This window comes from Labeo rohita, chromosome 21, assembly GCF_022985175.1.
Source record: "Labeo rohita strain BAU-BD-2019 chromosome 21, IGBB_LRoh.1.0, whole genome shotgun sequence".
Taxonomy (NCBI): domain Eukaryota; kingdom Metazoa; phylum Chordata; class Actinopteri; order Cypriniformes; family Cyprinidae; genus Labeo; species Labeo rohita.
In genome coordinates this window covers 3,127,473-3,140,355 of record NC_066889.1, presented here as the reverse complement: position 1 = coordinate 3,140,355, position 12,883 = coordinate 3,127,473, and the positions used below count along the sequence as shown (strand labels likewise).

The window sequence follows — 12,883 nt, the reverse complement described above, 5'->3', positions numbered from 1 at the left end:
TTTGACTTGTTTTTGGACAAGGCAATGTTTATGGAAAAGAGCTGTGTGAAGACTTTTTAAAATAATCTGGGATTTCAGGTTTTGGCACAACATGAGGAGTTGTAAAATAATAGCATAATGTTGGCTGAACTTTTAGTTTAATTGGTGATGCTCTGCCAAAGGGTCACAGTAGCCTTCATCTAACTGCTTCGAAACGATCGGCGACGATGTATTTAAACCCTCCTCCGAGCGGGAAATTTGTCGCCATCCAGCACCAATCTGCGAGTGAGGGAAGGAGGGGGCGGGAAGGTTCGTTTGAGGAGGGCAGGCTTTCCAACGTTACTAGCGCTCCCCCACTACCCTCATTTCAGCATCTGAGGCAAATACTTCAAAATTCACCCATTGGACATGAAAGAATTTACTGGAAAATAAGTGGAAAGACAGAGGGGGAAATCATCTGCCAGAGCTCAGAAAGTGTCTGAAGTGCGTCGGAAGAAAAAAAGGATTTATCTCTGTTGAGGTACATTTCATATTATAATGACTGAATGATGCGTAAAATGCGTGTCATATAGATTTGAAGACAGGGAAACGCCGTTAAAGACATGTCTTCGTAAAATCCCGCAGTGTTTTATTCACGAGTAAGTGTGTTTTTGAGAGGAACACGTCATTTGTTTTAAGGTTTAACAGGTCTCCTCTCGCCACAGCAGACTACAGATACACTGAGGTGAACCTGACAAGGAGCGAGAGCTTATCACGGGCAAGACTGACGACTGTTACTTTGAGAGGGATATGACTTAAATATGTTCACAGACATTCCTTCTTCCCATTTATTAAGATCGTTTTTTAGTCACGCTGTCGATCGATAGCTCTTTTATTGACACTGTTGAAATATACTGATGATGCGACATAAAGCTTTTGTTTTACTGAGGTAAAAGTAAACGTGTAACTGTGAGTTGTGCTTTTTATAGTCTGCTAATGGGAATGTGAAATAAAATTGATTACTCTTGTAAAAGGTTTAACCTTGAAACAAAACTTGCCACATTTTAACATTCTTCAAGAATATTTCCATATAATTCCAATGTATTATCTCGGTAGGAATGCGCTATTGTCGTCATATTCAGAACTTAAATATTCGTAAATATTGTAATATTCATACGAATAAATTCAGTGTTAAAAATACAGCTTAGCCTTGGAAAATCGATCGATCAGATCTCTCAGTGTGTTAGAGATAACACTTGGATTGCGCGTGCGTTTTCTGTAGTTTGTTCTGTCTGCTGGTTTTCATATCGTGACAAATCATTTTAGTCAATACATAGCCTATTATGGTCTTCATGGAGTTACTTTATTTATGAGCTCAACAGTAAAGCGCTTATGCAACCGGTTTCTAATGCAAGTGAGCTTGCTTGCAAATGGGTGGAATACGTGTGACTGTTTATTAAAAGAGAGAGAGAGAGAGAAAAAGGTTTTAGTGCGCAAACAAGCGCCTAGGGTTTGTATGAATACACTTTTATCTTGTAGCTACTGTAGGTCCTGCATTTACACGGTGATTAGAAAAATGGTTGCAGCTTTCATCAGAATGTTAAAGGAATATTTTCCCTTAAAAAAAAAAACCAAACAAACAAAAAACAAAAAACAAAACTGTCATTATTTAATCACCATCCATCCATTCGACCCTACACAGAACATGCGTTTTGGAATATGAATGGATGGATGGACGTTGTTCCAATGATTTTTTTTCCTTTTCTTTTTTGCTGTGAACCATGCAGCATATTCCAAATATCCTGATGCCATATCACACAGAACAGAATGAACATGTTAAATTCTTCCTCTATGCAGTTTCTAAATCATTCACATTTACAAGTCAGTGTTAGAACCAATTATGTTCAACATGTTTACTCTCAGTCCTGCTATGATGTGATTTAAAGTGCTATGTTTGACGAAAGTAAGGTAGATGTATGGGTCTTTTGGCTTTGATAGGAAAGTGTAGGAGTGACAGAAATTGGATAAATTCAAGCTCAAGTCCACATACAGTATCATGCCATGACAGTTCAGGGTGTGTGCATTACATAAGAGTTTAATGGGGGATTTGGAGAGGATGTTCATTGAAAAAAAAAACATTCACATTTCAATTTTTTTTTTTTTTTTCAAAAAGTAGTAGGATTTCAAATATAGACTACTTCAGTTGCAATGAAAGAGCTCAAAAGGCCTTGTTCTCATACACATGGATTGGAGCAGCATGATCATTTTGTGCAACAGCTGTGTTTTACAGAGAATAGAAAGTAGTATGGGTTTGGAACTACAGCTGGATAACTAGGCTACTTCACAATGCACATCGGCAATACATCATGATTCAATACATTTTGATACAGAATTATAATTTGATCATGTCCATAAGAGGAAGAGTAACTCTTCTGATTCATTTTCAGTACCGTGCCTCATGGAAACAGCTCTGCTTTTACAGTTTGCTCTTATTTAGACAATTTACTTCTTCATTATTGATCTTTAAATCTGATCACATGAATGTGTCTCCATAGAACAAATATAAATTCACTGGGGTTCACGTCACTTAAAAGCAACAGATGGGCTGCATTTTCTTTATTGTCAGCTAATCAAGATCAAAGGCTGTGATAGGAAAGAAAGCAACATCAACGCTTTTAATAAACGTGACTGTGTTGAGCTTCAGTTTGTACATCTGCTTCCTGAAGAGAGATGGCCATCTCTGGCAGGCCTTATCTGTACAAGTGCTTGTTGCAGTAGCACTGTGGTAGTTGACTACAGGGAGCCAGTATACAACACACTAGCACACCTTTATTTTATTTATTTATGTAGCTAGTTGTTTTGGAGTCTGCTGTGGCAAAATTTACATATTTTTAAATTTTTGAGTGAACAACGCCTTTAGAAAAAAAGAAACTGTGTTTAAACTTTTTTTTTTTTTAATATACATACTGTAGTTCACACTAAAGGTTGAACAGTAAGAGGAATTAACTCGTATACCATTGCTTTTGGTGTATATTCCAACCCTTGAGAGAGAAGGCGTACAGCTGTGAAATGGCCTGGAACAGATTGAAAACCACATTAAAGATGTGAAGACCATAGCCCAGATATCTTGGCAAGGCCATGGTAATGAGGGCAGTGGTAGATAAGAAACATGGCAGGTTAAGTGCTGAAAGCTGAAGGTCTGTGAGCTCCAGAAGACTCCTCCCTCAAGGGAGCCATTTTCAGCTAGCCTGTGAGCTCGGCTCAGGCCAGAGTTACAATTATAGCTCCAAATGCAGTGCTCAAAGCAAGAAAATAAACCCACTTTCAGCACTTCTGCAAAACTGAGAGGAGTGGGCAACAGTTTATGTCTGTTCTCTCTCTCTCTCTCTCTCTCTCTCTCTCTCTCTCTAGCTTTAGTTCCACCAACTTCAAGGAAAGATTAATGCTGTACATTAGCATTTCACTTTAAAGGAATGGTGCCGAAGTGATTAAAGTTACTGGGAGGAATTATTAGTTTGTGCTGTTGTTTGTCACAACCATCCATTATTCCTAACTTTTAAAACTGGCTTCTGTCCTCGAGATATCAAAACTGCTTGTCCTTTTTCAGGCGACAGAAATTTGCATATTAAAATTGAATTAACTTTTATATATTTATTTATTCATAAGGTTGGAGGCAGGCAATGTTATTCTAGAATTTTAGACCCTCTTCAACTCTCTGACATTTGACCACCTGTTTTAATCTAAATGAGCTATGACTCATCTACCGTGGAGTTGCAGGGTTTTGCTATTAACCTTGCCCTACCCTTTTCACCTTGTTTTCAATATCACATAGGCAGAGCGAGGCATATAACAAGATGACTTCTTAACTGTGACTGTCTCTAAACAGACTTTTCACCGTTACTTCAACCTTTCAAGTGCTTGGAGCTCAGAGCCTCTTTTTTAGTGGGCGGCTATGCTGGAAAGAAGTGAAAAATCCAGATTTACACGTCAAACTGGGATGGCTGAAGAAAAGCACTGCTTTTTTTCTAACACAGAAAAATGTGTCTGAGCTCTCCAAATCCTTAGTATTTGCTATTCCTAGATGACTCAGCAGTTTTTACACCTCTGAAGTAGGATTATTTGACAATCCCCACTGAAATTTGCATGTGGTCAGCATGCAGATGGAAAACACAATGGAGAATGTGCCAGCTAGACAGTCAGATTTATCTGTTGTCTCATGTCAGATCTGGCATGGTTGTATCTGACTGAAATACCAGTGGTGGGCAGTAACGATTAACAAAGTAGTTGTACTTTGTTACAGTAATTAAGTACATTTTTCAAGTATCTGTACTTTACTGGAGTAGTTTTATTTTGAGTAACTTTTACTTTTACTTCACTACATTCCAAAGCGTAAGATTGTACGTTTTACTTCACTACATTTCATAAAATGTATCGTTACTCCTTATAATATATCATGTGCTCCTAGACGCAGAAGCGGTGTCTGATTCATGAACAAACTGATTATTTTCAATGAACCTGTTAAATCGATCAGCAAATCGCACCGAATGATTCATTCACGCATTGGAATAATCAGATTGCAGCTGTTCTCGAGTCGAAAACTCATGGATTCAAATGATCCGTTTAGAGCGAGTCTCCAGTCAGCTGAATTTACAAGTAAGAACCAGGAGATCTTGTGAGCGCATGCATGACTGATGCTGCGAAAAGTAAGTTACTAATGTTGAATTTTAGGATTAATTATTGTAACTGAAAATCATATTGTGTATTAAATCTGCTGTAAAGGGTGATCCCTGTTGAAAAAAACAGCATATGCTGGTTAGGTAGTTTTTGATGCTGGGATGCTGGTTTTAGCTGGTTCTTTGCTGGTTTATGCTGGTCCTTTGCTGGTTTTTGCTGGCTCTTTGCTGGTCCTTAGCTGGTTTAAGCTGGTCCTGGACCAGCACATGACCAGCTAAGGACCAGCATAAACCAGCAAAGGGCCAGCATAAAACAGTTAAAACTAACGTCCCAGCATCAAAACCTACCTAACCAACATATGCTGGTTATTTTAACAGGGATCTGTTTAAGCCCACTGAACTGCTTGAATTCAGACACACCAACATCAGTGTCTTTGTTTTAGGGGAAAAATATAAAAAAATAACAAAATAAAATAACACAGATTAAATAAAATAACTTGTGCACAATCATATTCCCCACTGCTGTAACATTAGCACTTTTATTAAAATGCTACATTTAGCCCTATGTGATGTCTGTTTTTATGTTGTTTATCAACAATATTTTTTTTTTATATTGTTTGGATCAACTAGAGTAGACAGATATGAATGTTTATTCATAACCATACTGAAAATAAATAAATATTGTTAGCTGATGCTAACTGTCCAGCTAACAAGCTAGGTAATTTTTAGAAATAAAAAGTCCAAATATTTTTATTCAACCACCTAGATAGATTACATCCGAGGGAAAAAGAAAGAATGTTCAGAATATGATAACTACAGTAATTATTAAAGTGGGAAGTGATGCCCTCTGAGGCATTTGGCCAGGGGTGTTTTTACACAGATTGGTAGTTTGATAGGAAAAAATCATTATGAAAATATAATTATATTTTCCTTAAAATGTTCTTGCTAACTTCAGGCCTTATTCTCATATCATATATAACTGTGACATTATGCAAAACAACAAGCTTTAAAACACTTTTTTCTTACTGGTGAAAATTAGATGATCAAATCTGTTTTCCCTCAGGTACATTGCAGTGTAAGCTTCACAGTGAATATTACTACATCACTCTTGTCAACATAGTCCATATCAACAACAAACATTTAATTTTACTCCATATAGTGGTTATTTTGGAAAAATCCCAGGTATTTTGAGCAGTAGGATTATAAAAAATATGTGCTAATATAAAATTAAATGAAGTAAATTAATTGCAAAACAAATCTATCAGTACATTTTTTACTTAAGTACATGAAAAATCAGGGACTTGTGTACTCAGATAAAACTGAAGGAGAAACACTTTTACTTTTACTGGAGTAATATTTTATTATACGTATCTGTACTTTTACTTAAGTACTTGACTTGTGCACTTCGTCTACCACTATGAAATACTAGCATAGGTCATATGAATTTTTTATTTTATTTTTTTTTCTGGGGGCATATTTCCCTCATACTTCTCACTGTGGGTTTACAGTTTACGTGTAAAACCTGCCAGTGCAATTGTTTCTTTATTATTACTTATTTTGCAAGCACAATACTTATGCTTTTGAAATTATAACTCAAGCTTTTAGCATGCAGTAAAATAGACTGATTTACTTTAATGTGATTGTGTTAGAGATGTCAGCTTGATCTTAAATCACTGTCCCTTCAGCCACAAAACCAGAAAGGAAAGTACAGCTGGGGTTAATGAGTTCTGACAGGAGGTAAACTAGGTGAGCCTTTTTAATGGCAAGAAGACTCTACCGGGTTCGGTCAAGAGCTTGTCACTCACTAATACAAGCAGTGAGTAGGCAAAGATATGTGAAAGGAGAATGAGAGTTAGCCTAGAGCACTCATGACTCACTGATTCAGTTTATGCACCTAAGGAACTGTTGTAGCCATTGAAAATCTACTTATTGTATTCATAACATTCAGAAAGATCGTATAGTAATATTTTATATATGCAAAAAGTGTGATTGACCTGTGAAGACTTTTTATAAGAAGGCAAATTCATCAGTCCAGTTAATTTAGATTCTTTAATTTCCAAAAATAAAATATGGTAATTTGTTCCCTGCCAGTACATAGGTTTTACACTTCAGTGGCCAACACTCCTCATCTTCTAAAGGTAGTTGTCACACATTTTAAAATGCATATAATGTTCATTAAATAGCTTCAAGGGTATTTTGACTTTATTTGATTCTTTGCCATAAACCGCCTCAAATAAATATTGATAAACTGTGTTTGATAAGACCATTTTTGAAGGGAACATGATCTTATTAAGCAAGTCCTTTTGTTCTTTGCTCAATTTTTTTTTATCGACAGCTGGACTTGGAAGTTGAAGAGACAAAAGGGAAAACAGAAAACTTGCAAAGTCATAGATAAGGACGGAATTAATTTTAGGTCAAAAAAAAAAAAAAAAAATCCAGGTCACAGCCTCACATACTCCCCATAGCTTAACTGCTTATCTTCTTCAGAGACTTTTTGGTGGCTGCCTGCTCACAAGCATATAATGACCTGGACTCGTCCATAAAAATTCAGCCCGCTAGCCATAGTTTGCTTCAGGCACGGATTGGGACAATTACTCAGACCTTGGTCATTTCTCTATTTTTCATCCGTCTGGTCCTGTGGCTGCACCAGCCCCGTTAACTATGTGTTGACTGCGCCACACTGATTTTCTCCTGCCTGCCAGAACCCAGTCAACTTTTTACTTTCCATTTCTTCCCTATTAATCATTTCCCTACTCATTATTCCATGTAGAGTCATTTGGGATTGGTGGTGAGGCAGATAACGATAATGGTATTATGATTTCAATTGGCATTCATCAGTATGATGGATAGAGTTTCAGATTGCATTAGCTATTGATCAAACCTGAGGCACTGAATGCGGTTGCTCAGTGGGAGGAGTGTAGGTTATCAAATTAAGGCATCTGAAAATGTCATGATATCACTAAACTGTTGGCTAACAGATATGTTGTTTACATAGTGCATGCAAGTGTGTAGAGATGAGGACAGAGAGCTTGAAACCTGTCACATCTGACGGGCCAGAATGTCTTGGTGGGAGAGATAATGCATAGTGACGCATGTGGCACTTGACTGATGGTATTGATAAGTCACGGGTCCCACCAGAGCGCAGGCATCTTGTGTTTTGTTTACCCTTTAGGTGACAGTCATCTGTGAGGCAAAACATTAGAGCGGCTCTCTTCCTCAGTGGCGGTTACACCTGACAGAATCCACAAAATGTTCCTCCTCTAGGAGGATTTACGAGAGGGAACACTCAAGTCTTGATAATCTAGGAGGAGACAGCCAAACTCCAAATTGACTAGGTATGTGCGAAACTACATGTTCTCAACTAGACCAGGGATACTGAAATTTTGTAGCCTGGGGCCACTTTTTGAAAATGCAGCATGACTAGGGGCCATGACTATGTGCTACTTAATTATTGTTTGGTTTTAAAATGTGCATTCATTTATTAATTTACGGTAATATTAATTTAAACTTGTAAATCATATTTATGCACAACTACAGTTCCAATATCAGTAGATGAATACAGTCCACATTCAGAGAAGGTTCACATGGAATGTGTTCCTGTGTTAAAAAAACAACAATACAGAATGCAATATAATTGAAAAGAAGACATGTTTATCAGCACTTTACCTCCCAATTTGACACTGCATCTTGAAACCACAATAACCATGATATGCAAAGCAGAAAAAACAAACTACTGCTCAAACACATTTAGTGCATGTGTTCATAGACTAACAGCATGCCCTAAATGAATGGCCCTTCTCACATTATTATAATCGACGAGCCTGCAGTGTAGATCTTTTATTTCATTATAATGGTATTCATTATATGCATCATTATATGTTTAATTGCTATGCAGACAACGCAGCAAAATTCTCACTCTCAAAAATCCAAACTGTCAGTGGATCACTGACGACCTTGTGACATGTATGAATTTGACCCTGAGAATTATCCCTGGGCTAGTTGATGGGATTTCTGAAAAACTAGTCGCCCTTGAAGAAGTCCTGTATAATAATGCTGGTTTAGGATCTTGTTCAACAGCAGGATGGAACACAAAAGAATAAAACCATGCAGGAGTCTCCAGATGTTTTTAAAAACCCTCTTAGAGAGGACAGTCTTAACAAGCATATCACACTGTCAGCATACTAAAGCCTTTTCCAGGAAATTGCTCTAAAATGCGTACAATCCCCATAAAGCACTGCTGTTAAAACTTTGCCCTAGTTGACCTCTCTTAAATGTATGAACCTTTCAAGTAGCTTTCCATTGTTTACATATGAGGACAACCATCTCCAAAATGAATCATCAAGAATGCAATTCACTAGTTGTATATTGCTTAATTAAAAAAGCATCATGAAATGATGCTTTGCTGTTAGCGCATCTGATCATTGTTTGACAGAGAGTTGTTCTTTGGCAGTGTGCCATGCATGTATAACTAAGACAAGATGTGCAGGTGTGACTGAAACATTTACTGGTATCCTGGTATATTTCAATCAGAGTGCCAAAAAAGGAGGGTCAACAGTTTGCACAAGAGACACGGACACCATTATTTTGCAGAATACTGAGCACTTCTGCAGAATAATGAGAATAAAATGTATTTTTCTCAGAAACTAACCATTGTTGATGCCTGAGAGATACTGTATAACATGCTTTACTGTGTGTCCTCCATGCATATATTAAGTACATCTTCATTTATCTAAACACATGCAGGTTGTTAAACCTTAGGTTCCACTTCGAGTTCTGTGGACATGTCTCTTCTTTACCTCATTACCTACCTAGATGTTTCTGCAGCGTTGCCTTTAAGCCATCACTTCATTCGCAGTTGTCACATGGATGGAAGGACTTTTCATTATCCATCTTATTGGAACCTCTTTTGTGTTCTACCGGCCTTGCCTGAGCACTGATATCTCTTGCCTTCATTGCTTGGAGAAAGCTTTACTCGAGTGAGTGTGTCATAAATGTGCTTTTTGACATTTGAAGCGAGAAGCCTTAAAACCCCATTCGCCCTCAATCCGTCCGCCTGTCATCCCTTGCATGTGACACACATGAAGCAGTGCTGATGCAGCAGGGCTGTTTCATGCAGACATGTTCAGACTGGTGTAAATTTATCTTGACACTGTACAAGTTTGGGTTCATTTCAAAATTAAAGCGCTGCACTCTGGAGAACTTTGGCAATGTTGTTCTTTCCTCTTTACAGTGAAATTGCTTTTGCCCTTTTTGCCATCTCCATTTATTAAACTGTCTTTGTACCCTGGAAGAAAGATGTGTGTGTGTGTGTGTGTGTGTGTGTGCGTGTGTCAGTGCTTGTGTGCGAAGAGCGAAGAATCTTGACATTCTGTCAACCGGAACTGCAAGCAAACAAGTGGTGACGTACTTGATATTACAGTACAAGATTTTACTGCAGAGATATTGCAGAGTCATTTTGTATTGTGGCAGAAATAGTTGGTTAAGTTTCTTCTACAGTTTTATGCAGTTTGTTCTCCAAACAGATATTTGAACTTCCAAACCTTCTGAAAAATGTTCAAAATAGTAAGTCAGATTTGTTTAATCAGCTGGATAGAAAGCAATAGTCTGTTAGTCTAGTCTAGTATACTTGCCATCTTTTGGTAATAGAATGGTGTTAAAAGCTTAACCATTTCTATCAGAGGTGGTTAAACGAACAAAATTACCAGGTAATATCTATGTGTGTGTGTTTGGGGGTGGGGGGTGTCTTTAACCATCTCTTGGAGTGTTTTTTAAATTACATCAACTCAAGGCATGAAGTCACTTCAAAGTCTGGAATGATCATTTTCCCCTAATCATTTTAAAAGTTGCAATACCTTAATAGCGTGCCATAATTAATCAGTTTTAATGAGCTAGTGTGCATGTGAATTTTTTTGGCTAATGGCTTCTTGCCAGAGCACTCCATGCTCTCAGGAAGCATTGCTTAAAACCTCGACATGATGTATGATGCAAAGGTTTTATTAAGTTTTGAGGTGTACCTAATGGTACGCCAGAAGATTTTGAGTTGAGAGACACTAATGTTAAATGACTGTTGTGCTTAATCATACTAGGTAAGACACTATTTCTGGTCATGTTGTCAGAAGTACTGATAATTCAAAACCAAGTTGACATTTTCAGTTTAAAAATGCAATGATACTGATACAGAGTACTGGATTGGCTTGGTTGGCATTGCTAGTGCATATTTGTGCGAGTGCTCTGTGAAGAACATCAAAGGTTTCTATTTACAATGTGTTTAGCATTGTAGCCAATCACAGAATTTTATGAGCATCTGAAGGCACTGGCCAATTAGAGGCTTTTACACCTGAACCCGCTCAATACGTCAGAGCTTGTTTAGCATGCACGCTCTGGAAATGTATCATGTATCGCTACAACCAGCAAAGTATAAATATGAAATAAGAGATTCATTGTGCCGTGAAAAAGCTGGTTTCTGATAGGGCATAAGTAGACATTGATTCATTGTTCATTCATTCATCCATTCATTCTTCAAACTGCTTGTCCTATGTAGAGTCGAGGGGATGCTGGAGCTTATCCCAGCATTCTTTGTTCATATTTCACATAAAGACATAAATACTGTGAGAATAGTCTCTTGTTTGCTGCAAAAGGAGAGCTGAATGTGTAAACACAATAAAAATTTAGCTGTAAAAGCTGTGGCATGCAATCAGGGCACAGACAAACATTCTACAAGAAACTCAGCTGTTCATGTTGTTGTTTCAGACTCGCATGAATGGACTTCTTGATTGACGATCATTATTCCTAAACGCTAGCAAAATGCACACAACAAGGACTGGATTTCCCAGTGATTCTCCGTTATCCTGATGAAGAGTGTGCTCGGAGTAAACAGCATTAGCATCAGCCGGTAGCTGTGCTCGTGTACAAAGATGGAGTGATGAAGTGTGAACCATTCTGAACTAACGCACAGAAAACAGTTTTTAATGAGATTCCTGCCCTCCCCTTCTTGTCTGCTGCGATCAGTGGAGATGCCTTGCTTCTGTTCAGCTCCAGTTGGCACTTCTTATGTTTTTCAGTCTGGTGACCAAAAACAAACTAAAATAAAATGTTGTTTTCCTCAAATAACAAAATATTGCAAACTGAATTGAGGTGTGTTGGTTTCAGTGCAAGATCATAGTTTTAAACTACTATGGTCAGAACATGACAAACACCTTTAGAAAAATTTGAATAGAAAATCAATAGAAAAAATTGATTTTCTTAGTGCATGCTCTAATAAGTGATATTGTTTCAAATCATGAACAGGTTTGTGTTTCTTAGAAATGCACATTTAATAGTAGCTTGATTTTAAAGTAAAAGATTGAGTTAGGATGTAAATTTATAAGTAGAAACAAAAGTAGAAACATCTGGAAAAATTGTAACAACCTCAATTTATATTGTGAAATTGAATTATTCTGACTGTTTGAGTTTTCTTTAAATTAGCTATTGGTCATAGTAGCATACATTTAGATCATGATAAAGAATAAACACATTTGCTCTAGTAAACTCACACATATATATATATGTGTGTGTGTGTGTGTATATATATATATATATATATATAGCATGATAATTACCGTTATTGGTTTATCGCTCAGCCCTAAAGGCATCCTTAATATGACACAATACTGTGTACTGAAAATCTACAATATATTGCAAAAAGATCGGTACTTCTTGAGAAATATGTTATGATGTTGACATATCTAAGTTACAGCTTTAAGTACAGCTAAATCTGTCTGGCTTGTGTGCTATATTTCATGTTTAATGGTTAAGGTTTGTTCCCCACAAATCTATTATATAATGTAGCTTTGAGCTATTTTAGACTTAAAGTTACAGATAGATTTAATAATTCTCTATAGCAATATAGCGCACAAACCGTACAATATACTTTATGTTGCTTTCTTGGTACTATATAGTCATTTTTGTCGCTTCACAGTATGAATCACCAACCATATTTACAAGCACGTCTTGAACATTTAGCAAATCATCTTTTTTTTTTTTTCTGCATGCAAGAAAGAAATCCATGTAATCATTTTGAAATGACATTAGAGAGAGTAAATAAACAAAACGTTCATTTTTGGGAGAGCCTTTATTTATTCTGTTGGGGCTGCTATAATTGGTGGTGTATATCCAGTTATCTCCATTCAACCCAGCATCATTTATTGACAGGGAGTAATCACTTCTATCCCAATGAGGATTTGCTACCTAGACAACCACTACTAGATATGCAG

General features: G+C 37.0%; 1 protein-coding gene across 1 annotated transcript in view; it reads left to right on the top strand.

Moving 5' to 3' along the window:
* The first annotated feature begins 304 nt into the window (after positions 1 to 304).
* Positions 305 to 12,883, top strand: part of gabra3 (gamma-aminobutyric acid type A receptor subunit alpha3) — a 162,494-nt gene continuing 149,915 nt past the window's right edge. Inside the window, exon 1 of the mRNA XM_051093186.1 lies at positions 305 to 499. The gene's annotated coding sequence lies outside the window, so the exon portion shown is untranslated. The remainder of the gene's footprint in view (positions 500 to 12,883) is intronic.